The sequence below is a fragment of the Hipposideros armiger genome, unplaced genomic scaffold, assembly GCF_001890085.2.
Source record: "Hipposideros armiger isolate ML-2016 unplaced genomic scaffold, ASM189008v1 scaffold_25, whole genome shotgun sequence".
NCBI lineage: Eukaryota > Metazoa > Chordata > Mammalia > Chiroptera > Hipposideridae > Hipposideros > Hipposideros armiger.
Genome location: NW_017731375.1, coordinates 4,611,651 through 4,621,501, shown reverse-complemented (window position 1 = coordinate 4,621,501; position 9,851 = coordinate 4,611,651). Strand labels below are relative to the sequence as shown.

Genomic DNA, 9,851 nt, shown 5'->3' with positions numbered 1-9,851 from the left:
AGGCTGGGAAGTTTCAAAACGATATAGGGGCGCAAAGAATGGAGGATAGAGGCTGAGCAGGCAAACCCAAGGAGAGGTAGGAGAGACATCGGGAGAAATTTGGTGAGATTTCTAGACACCTCCTTCTTCCTCCCCCTATCCCTTACAGAGAGGGTTCTCTAGTTCCCTGCAAAGTCCCTTAGGAGCGTCCTTCCTCCATGGCCAGTTGAACCTCCTAACAGAAGTGCTTCAGCAATGTTCCCTAAGCCCCCAGTCCTGCCCATCACCGTAGCCAGTGGCCCCGAAACTCACCCCTGGCTTCAGCCCCATGGGAAGGCACAAAGAATTCCCTGGCTTTACATCCTGAGAGAGCTGGGAGCTGGGGCGGGAGTCTGATGGAGGGGCCCGAGAGAGACAGGAGGCTGTGGCAAGATGCCCCAGGCTCCTCCTTACCCTTCTGACATCATGGTCAAGCTCCTGCCCACACCCCCCTCCCCACCCATCTCAGAGGTGGGAAGGTGGCGAGACAGGGAGAGAAGTAGGAGAGAGAGCTAACGGAGCTGCAGAAAGTAAAAGGAGGTAGGAGGTGGGGGTGGGCCGCGTGTAACATGCCCCATAGATGCCTTTGGCTCCAAACCAGTTTTTTCAGGTGCCCCTGGAGCCCGGCCAGCCTTGCAGACATTTCTGGGCTGGCTGGTAGGGAGTAGGCTCCTGAAACAAGGCTCTTTGATTTCTCCTGAGAGGCTTCACTTTCACCTGGGAACCTTGAAGGCGGCTGGAACAGGAACGGCTGAGGAGCAGGCTTCAGGTGCTCAGTGAATGGAAAGTGGCTGAGGGCTGTTCTCAGAATTTCCAAGGTGTCATCACATCAAACAAAGGCTCAAAAGTAGCAGAGACAGCTCAGATCTGGGAGGTAGGAATGGTGGTGGTGGTGTGGGGGAGGGCGGCGGTCCTCTGACTCAGGATCAGTGAGGCTTAGATGAAGTAACGGGCCTGGCCAGGTGGAGGGCTTTGGGCAAGCTACTTAACCTCTCAGGACCTCAGTTTTCTTATCTGAAAAATGGGGATGATGATCTCTCACAGTGCTGATGCAAGAATTCAGGAACGACAGGTGTGATAGCAGATCTGGAACCACCTGGCATATTGTACCTGGCACATTGTAGATGCTCAATAAATTGTTCTTTTTATCCTGATGTTGTTAGTATCGTCTCATGTTTGTTCTTACCTATCCAATCCTCTTTTTTTTCATCCATCCATCCTGTATTTAATCTTCTCAATCAGGTTGTCAGTGTTTTCATTGCATGGACTTCTTTTTAGGCTAATTATGTTAATAGATTGATTACACCTGGGGTCAGAGAAGCCAGACTTCAAGTTAGTAAAGTAGGTATGATATGGGCACTCTTCTCCAGCTTCAAACAATGCTTCAGTCTAGTGCCAATTTCTTCTTATGTTTATTTCAGACCAACTGAAGAAATGACCAGAGCGGGGAGTTTCCAGGGGAGCCAGGTTCTTCTCCAGTGGTAGCAGGCAGCCTTTCACCTTGGCCCCAGAACCCCAGCAGCCTTTGCACCATCCAGGCCACCTAGGTTTCAAGCGTGACCTCTAGTCTCAGGACACCTGAGGTCAGTGGGGTTCAGCTATGCAGACATACTACCCACAGGTTATTCATTCCGCTGTGTACCTCCTACGCTCCATGGCTACACACCCTCTTGGAGTGTTCCAGACAAACAAAGGCCAGAGTGAGTGAGAATGCCTCACTTGGTGCTTTGAACACCATGCATACAGGAGATTAATAAGTCTTAATAATGGTGCACATGTCGTAGAGAGCTCTGCAGTTTTCAGAGTCTTTTCATGTGTCTATGCTGTCTCTTATTTGAGCCACATTATAATCCTGTGAAGCAAAAAGGGTTTATTCGTTTATTCTCATGTTGCAGATGAGTACGCTGTGCCTAGAGTATCACACTCCTAAGCAGCAGAGCCAATATGAACTGGAGAGAGAACTGAGACTGTGGCAAGATGCCCCGACTTAGGATTCCAAGTTGGCTGTTTACCCCACATGTCCATTCAATTATAGGGGGTGGAGGGGATGAGAAGAAGTGTTACAAAAGCACAGAATTCAAGTGAATCAGGGGACAGAGATAGCCTTTGGATTTTCCTATGGCTTGGGAGGCGATGGAGGTGGGGGAGGGGGGAGGCAAGGCTACCTAGCACCTGCGCGTCACAGGAAATGCTGCCTGACAGACTGGATACCCCACCGACCTGCAACCCCAGCTGGAAATGAAAGCAAGGTTGTCCTGGCTATTTCTGAATGGGTAAGAGAACCAGAGACAAACCAAAAGGGGCAAAGAAAGTTGTAAAACGTTTATGAAAAGAAATCTTAGGAAAGGAAATTTTATGTGTGGTAAAACTGAATAAGATAGGAATGAATTTAATCAAGTGAATTTAAATAGCAAAAGTAAGCTGATGCAAAATTAGTGTATGATTCTTTCTCTGTTGAAAGACGAGGTTTTCCTGTATTATTGGTCTGCTCCTGATAAGATATTGCGACACATTTTCTGCCTAGAAAGCAAAGATTCTTTGTTTTATCAAAATAATTTGAGTTTTAGGTTGTCTTCACCAGGTCTTTGATTACTTAAGAAAACTGAATCTTTTCAATAGTAACAGTTGACTTTCTGTATTTAAAATGCCCCAGTTGACTTTTATGCAAAGTCAGTAGCAATAAAATCTGTGAAGATTGTGGCCCATGTGGATGAAGTTCATTCTGCTTCTGCCAGAATGGCCCCTTGGTACCTCATGTTGGCCATCTTGGTGCCCTTGTAACATGGCCACGATCTGCTCCTGAATTAGCGAAACCAAAATGGGTAAACATGGCTGTAAATGAAATTGTCCCGGCCATGGGAAGCCCAAGACAGCTGCTTGGTTCTTCTGAGCTCCTTAGCGAACCCTGTTTTTGGTTTTTTGCCCTCCTTCATCTACCATTGTGCATGCAAGCAGGACTTCAGTCAACCATCACTTAGTCTGGGTTATTGATAGGTTCTCATTGTTGTATGTGTGTTTTCCTGATGGACTGAAGCCTTTCCCTGCTACAAGGCTGATGCCCTCACAGTGTCAAAGAAGCCGTTAGAAACTGTGTGTCCCATTCGGCGTACACCTTCCACAGTCTCTCGTGATCATGGCGCCCAGTTCACTGACCGAGTCACACAAGTTGTCCACTGTTCCTGTCACCCTAACTCATCAGGCAAGGTTGAGAGAACTAATGGAAAAACTGGATTTAAGAAAGCAAGAACCATGAGAAACCCTTGGAAAACTGCTTCCCAACCCAACAATGATCAATGGTATTTTTTCAGAACGACAGCTTTTGTGGCAACAGTGAGGAGGAGAAACTGAGGGACGTCTTCAGTCTGGGTAGCAGGACTCAGTTCATGGGTACAGCCATGCTAGACCAGGCTGGCAAGACAGGTAAACGAGGTCACCAGCAGGAGTGGGAAGGGAGGTGGTAGATTTGGACACTCCCTCCTATTGGCCAATGGGAAAGGCTTCGCTTTATGAAAAGTATGTGGCTTTGTCACCGGCTAACTTAGCAAGCAGCACCCCCACTGAGAAACTTTTAAGTGTTTTTTCCTATAGAAATGTTAAGTATAGAAATGTTAAGTCTCCTCCCTACTTTCTTAGTTTCTTAGCCCCTGGCTTTGATTACTCTTCTCATTAGTCTGTGAATCCTAGGCTAAAGATTGCTCCTAGCCTGAATCCTAGAATTCTCCTATCCCCCTGCTTCTTGATTGCTTTGTAAATCAGTTTCTGAATTCTAAACAATAGAAGTCTCCTACCCCTGCTTCAGATAACTACTTGAAAGCCTGTGACTTCCTAATATCCTGCAGGCTAGTAAGCTAAATGCCAAACCCATTCTGGGCCCAGACAATTGACGCCACCTGAGTGACAGGCTGAAATGCCACATGCTTCATGAGAGCTAACAGGTTTATTAATTAAAATCTATTTTTCCTCATTCAGGGGCCTTGGGGATACAGAAGATACCCCAGCAAGATTGCCAGTCACACCCAAAGAAGCCAATACTGTTTTCCAGGCGGAGCTCGAGACCCCTTCCTCTCATCTGAGATCATCTAGGGCGAGAGTTCCGTGAATCCCCCACTAGGCAGGGCTAAGTCTACACCCCTGCTCAGCAGGAAGCAGGTACAGAAGAAGAGGCCTCCTGTCCCTCAGCTCCCCATAGAGATTTTATGGGGATCACATCTCTCAAGGGGAAAACAAGGCAAGCAGTTAACAGCAGGCATTGGGTCTCTGCATTCCTGCATGTCCCACAGAGTGGGACCACCAAGGGGACCTCCCCTCTACACCCAAAACTCCCCTTCGTATTGTAATTACCTACCCCTGCAGGAAAACAAATGGGCACAAAATACCCACCTAGATCAGACCAGTCACTCACACCTGCGCAGCACCTCTTGTCAATCACAGGTGCCAATCAAGTGGCCCCAGGCCCTTAGGAGAACAGACCATTCTAGAGAAAGGGGGTAAAAACTCCAAGTCCTGGGAATTCCACCCTGCTCTTTTTGACCGCTTCTTCCCTTTTTGGAGCCTTTTGAGCTACGCCTTTGCCTGTGGCCCCCTCCAAACGCTTTGGAATGTAATTTCTCTTCTAATAATGGGCCCTTGAGCCATTCTCTACTGCTCAGGCCTATGTCTACTTCTTTGGAACATACTATCTCTTCCAATAAACTACTTTTTCAGTACTTTACTCTGGCCTCTCATTCAATTCTTTGCTCGAGTTGCCAAGGACCTGGACTTTGCGCCGAGAAGGGCCCACACTCCGACAACAGCTTCATCCTATTAGCATCTCAGAGCAGATAGCTAAAGAGAAAGACACCTGCCCTGGGTAGGCGTTGGGGAGGATGTTGTGTACAATTCAACGTGATGGAAGGAAGGAAGGAAGGAAGGAGGAAAATTAAAATCTGTTGCGGGAACAGTATACCAGGATCTGCGATCAACATTTCTGCAACTTTCATTTCATTTAATCTCACAATTACCTTGTTTTCTTTTTTATTATGGTAAAGTACACATAACATGTAATTTGCCATAGCAACCCCCATTTAAAAGTACACAATTCAGTGGCCTTAAGTTCATTCACAAGGTTGTGCAATCGTCACCACTATCTAGTTCCAGAACCTTTTCGTCACCCCAAACAGAAACCCCAGACGCCTTCAGCAGCCCCGCCCCATTCCTCCCTCCCTTCAGCCCCTGGCAACCACTAATGCACTTGATTTGTCTATTATGTATATACACAACAAGCTTTTGATCTAAGTATTGCTTTTCCCACTTTACAGATGAGGAAGCTGTAGCTCAGGGAAGTTTCTATCTTGTCCAAGGTCACAGAGCTGGTTGGAGGTGGATGAGGGGTTCTGTATTGGGCTCCCCAGGCAGAGAAGGAAGCCCAGATACTCCCATGGCCCTTGGACTCGGCTTAGAAAGGCCTCCGGGAGCGTTTCTCTGTTAGTGTGTCCAGAGCTAAAGCAGGGGAGAGGAGGAGGAGCGGGAACCCTGTGCAGGGGGCCATTAGCAGAAAGGAGGCAGGCAGGAGAGGCGTTCCAGGTAGAGGGAGGGCCCCAGGTGTTGACACGGAGCTGGCCAGTCAGCCAGTAGAACCAGGACCCCTGCAGCAGTGGGGGGCTCTGTCTTTCTAAGATGCGGCTGGGGCAGGGACAGTACGTCTGTTTCTGGGGGGGTTTCCAGCCGGGCAGGCTGTGGCCCCCATTCTTCAGATCTAGCAGCTTTGTTTATTCAGGTAAGCCTGCCAAGAGAATGCCCCAGGAAGTCAGGGGACCCAGGTTTCTTTTACTTCAGAGAAACACAGACCTGTGCTTGGGTGAAAGTCCCTCTTGTCAGCAGCCAACACCCCGGGCCATCTCGGGGGCTGTGACTGAGCAGGAGTTCATGAATGGCCTCGGGTCAGAGGCAGCTGCCAACTGACACCTCCCAAATGGCTGTGTGGGCCTTTTGTTGGTTTCCTGGGAACCCATGAGAAGCTGGGCAGAGTGCTGCACACCCATGGCAATCCGGGGCCTCCTGCAGTCTTAGGGGGCCACTTTCCGGGCCTTCACCCAAGCCACTGGAACTCGGGGAGCCCCTCTTTTTGCAACAGGGGTATGGTAGGTGTTTGGGTCTGTTCTTCAACACGAGAGGCTCATGGTCTCTCACTTGGAGGAGTGTTGGTCACCCACCTTCCCAGCACCACCTGCCCCATCTTGTCACCCTGGGAAGCAGAGGGGGTTCTTCTAGGAGTCCTGACTCATCCTCAGTGAAGGGGACCCTGTTCTCCTGAGTACCTCTCTCACGGGGGTATGGCCCCAGGGGTCGTCAGAGGGGTTAAGCGTCCAGCGAGAAGAGCCCTCCAGATGGGCTGCCCTGTGGCAGCTGTCGCGAGGGCCCTCGCCAGCCCCCGCAGGCCTTTGGGACACAATCGTGACTGCATCTGCCTGTGTCTGACTCCGGTCAGATGAGCTGGGAGGTGAGGCATGTGGCTTCCTCCTGGCAATGACCTGCCTGTCTGTGAATGTGACCCCTCAGATGTCCGTCTGTCTGCCTCCCCCATACCATACCTTTCTCGAAGGAATTTCCACCAGCAACCTGACCCCCTGGGCGAGCCTGCTCCCTGGGGTTAGGATGTTGGCCCTACAGCCTGTTTGGGGGGAGCAGGGATGCAGGGGGCAGGGTGAGCAAGGAGACATCCAGCTGCCCTGAGAGATGGACCCTGGGCCACGCGCCCTATGCTTGCCTGGCAGAGCAGGCATGGAGACAGCCGACCCGGGATCACCCAACTGTGCCACGTGCGCCTGCATGAACTTGGATAAGTCACTTTGCCTCAGGGAGCCGTCACTACCTCGTTGAGTTGTTGTGAGGCTTGAATGAAGAAATGCACGTGAAGTGCCCAGTAGATGGGCAATATGTGTAAATTTATTAAAGTCTAGTTGTGTTGGACTTTGACCCTTCCGTTTGACATCAGTGTGTTCTGAAAGAAGGAGTGGATTCGCTCAGGGCCCTATGTCTCTGCAAGAGCCCCGGGACAGTCCCAGACTTTCCTGGGACGTTTCTCTGATCAGTCCCCCTCAGGAGGGAGCCTCTGCTTCCTATTCCTCTCTCTGGGAGTAAGGCCCTCACGCTGTACGACTCCGTAACCAAGGTACAAGCTGCGTTTCTGCTCCTTGTGTGAGGAAAGCTGGCCTCCTGGTTCCTACCTGATCTGCAGCACATTCTTTTTTCTAGATGGGAGAGATGGGGTGCTGGTATGGAGGGAGGAAGAAAAATAAACAATTTCTTGGTGTCTGCCAGGTGTTGACCTCCATCCTAGGTATCTGTCCTACGTTTATTCATTTACTCTGACGAGAACCCCATGAGCCTGGCATCCGTTTCTAGTTTATAGCCAAGGAAGCATGTTCAGGGAGGCTGAGACCCTTGCCTAGATGTCAGTTAGAGATGAGTCAGGGTTCGACCCCATCCCCTCACCCCTTCCTATTGGCTGAAATTCATAGCCCTTGACAGGGGTGGGGGGACTGTTATTTAAGATCTATTCCTTGTGTCCTTGTCTGGATATATTTTAAGAGTTGACATAAGTGATGTGTGGCAATATTGAAAGATTAAATTCAAGTTCTTCATCCCAAACTGCCCTGAGAACTTTCAGGTCAAATTGCTAACATGACGATGGTGGTTCTACCATCAGTCTGTCCCTCTGCTGACCTGGGGGTTCGGTTGCACATGGTCATCATTTGTGGCCCCAACAAAGGTAGAAAGATTCGTGGCTGACTCTATGACATTTGCCACTTAATGTTAACTTCCTTTCATTAAAAGTGTTACTTTCACCAGAAAATAATAATAATAATAATAATGATGATGATGATGTAGGTTTCACATTACAAGCCATCTAGAACCTTCTTATGTTTCCTGGAACCTAAAATCTTCAGAAACAATTAACACTGCAGCTTTCATGAACATCAGTTCCGTGGGCTTGGGCAGACAATGTCTCCAGTGATCAAGAATATACAAATGGGGAGGGGGAGGGCAGAGAGGGTTCCGCCTACAAATGGGAGATGCCGTTGGGGTGGGTGCCTTTGACTACTGGTGATGGGAGGAAGTCCCAGGAGATGTACAGAGTGGGACAGTACAGGAGAGTGCTCCACATCAGGGACCCCTCCCCCAGTGGGATGGTCCAGGAGAGTGGTCTGAGTTGGGGGTCTGAGTCAGGATGTCTCAGGCTTGAAGAGAGGAGTGTGAGATGGCAGACACTTGGCCCAGGTGTCTGGAGCAAGCTGCTTCTATGAGTGGGGAATCCACATTTAGTGAGCAGGGGATTCAGAGGAAGGTGGAGACCCAGGCCCCTCTCTTGGGGAGCCCCCTGGGGAAGTGCTGATGTCAGGGCATACCAACGGAAAGGAAGCTTCTGTGTTTGGTGCCACCTGAGCACCCCGTGGACCAGGGATGCTTACTCTGGAGGGGAAGAGAGGAACAGGAAGGATAACCTTCTGTCAGAATGAGAATGCTTTCCCAGCGCTCATCATAGAAATTACAGGGCCTGAGCAGGGGACGACATGGCTTGCCTCATCCTCTCTGTACGAACAGTCATTCTGGCCCCCCCTCCTCCTGGCCCCCCCTCCTCCGTGGTCCCCAAACAACAGAAAGGGTTGCTCAGCCCAGCCCCGACTGGCTTTGTGGCCTTCACACACCCAGGAGCCACCTCTCTCAGAATACCGAGTGACAAGAAAAGACATAGCTGAGGAGTAGGGGGCTGTGACTGAGGTGACAGACAGAGGCAAACAGATGTCTTCACACTAGAATGCTAAGGTGGAAGGGACTAAAGAGAGCCGTTATACCAACCACATTGCCCAAAATCCAGAGAGGGAAACACAGTCTGACTTAGGTTGGGTGGTCCGGTTTGCTGTTTCAGCGGTGGAGCCAGTGTCTCTGATCAAAGGTGTGAGCTAATCCTGGAATAAGTTCTCTCTGACTTTCTGCACATATGTGCATCTGAGAGAGGTGATTTTGGTACCTGTCGAAACTGGTTTCAGAGGAATGAGAAACATCACCTTTGTACATTTCCTTTAGGTCTGGAAGAGAACACGACAGAAACCTCCTCTGCCGTCTGACAGATCGGTGAGTGGATGTCGTCTGTGGTGATGGTAATATTATAGCTAACGCTGATGCTGTGCTCACTGTCCTGAACAGTTTACATGAAATAACAGATACCTCCCCCCGCCCGGCCCCGCCCGCCACCCAACAACACCACTATTAAGCAGGCACTATTACTACTTTTTGTGGTAGTTAGGGTCCTTCAAGGAACAGAGGCCAAGATGGGATTAGCTGTGGCAGAGTATCTGTGAAGGACAAAATGGGAGGGTTGATTAGGTCTGACAGCTGTAAAAAGGAGAGAGAGCAGGAAAGATTGGATTGGAGGAGCCTCAGACAGCAGTGCAGTTCTGAGAACCCTCGGCCAGGCTGATGGGAGCCTCTGTGCAGAAGTCTCTCCTTAGAAGGATCAGGTGTTCTGTAGGAATGGGCCGGAATGAATAACCTCCCCACTTCGGTCACTGGCTGGGCAGAGCCTGGGGGACTCCTTGGCCCAGGCCAGGCTGCCTCAGGCTTCGGTTCGTGCACATGGGAACAGGGAGAAGCAGGTCTTTGAAACCATCAGAAGGGTTTCCACTTCCTGCTGGCCGTGGTCCCAGGTCCTGGGCTTAGATAGCTCTCTGTGGGACTCCTGACCAAATCCAGAAAGCTGGATCTTCACACCCCACCCCCTGCATGGAGATAGAACACTAGGCCGAGATCAGCTCAGGGAGGAGGGGAGGGCTCAATTTATAACCAAGTCTTGT

General features: G+C 50.1%; 1 long non-coding RNA gene across 1 annotated transcript; it reads left to right on the top strand.

Moving 5' to 3' along the window:
* Positions 1–740: 740 nt before the first annotated feature.
* LOC109379387 (uncharacterized) lies at positions 741–4,183 on the top strand. Its single transcript, XR_002123183.1, has 4 exons — positions 741–892; positions 1,440–1,601; positions 3,327–3,438; positions 3,988–4,183. It is a non-coding gene; the product is annotated as an uncharacterized LOC109379387 (long non-coding RNA).
* The last annotated feature ends 5,668 nt before the right edge of the window (positions 4,184–9,851 follow it).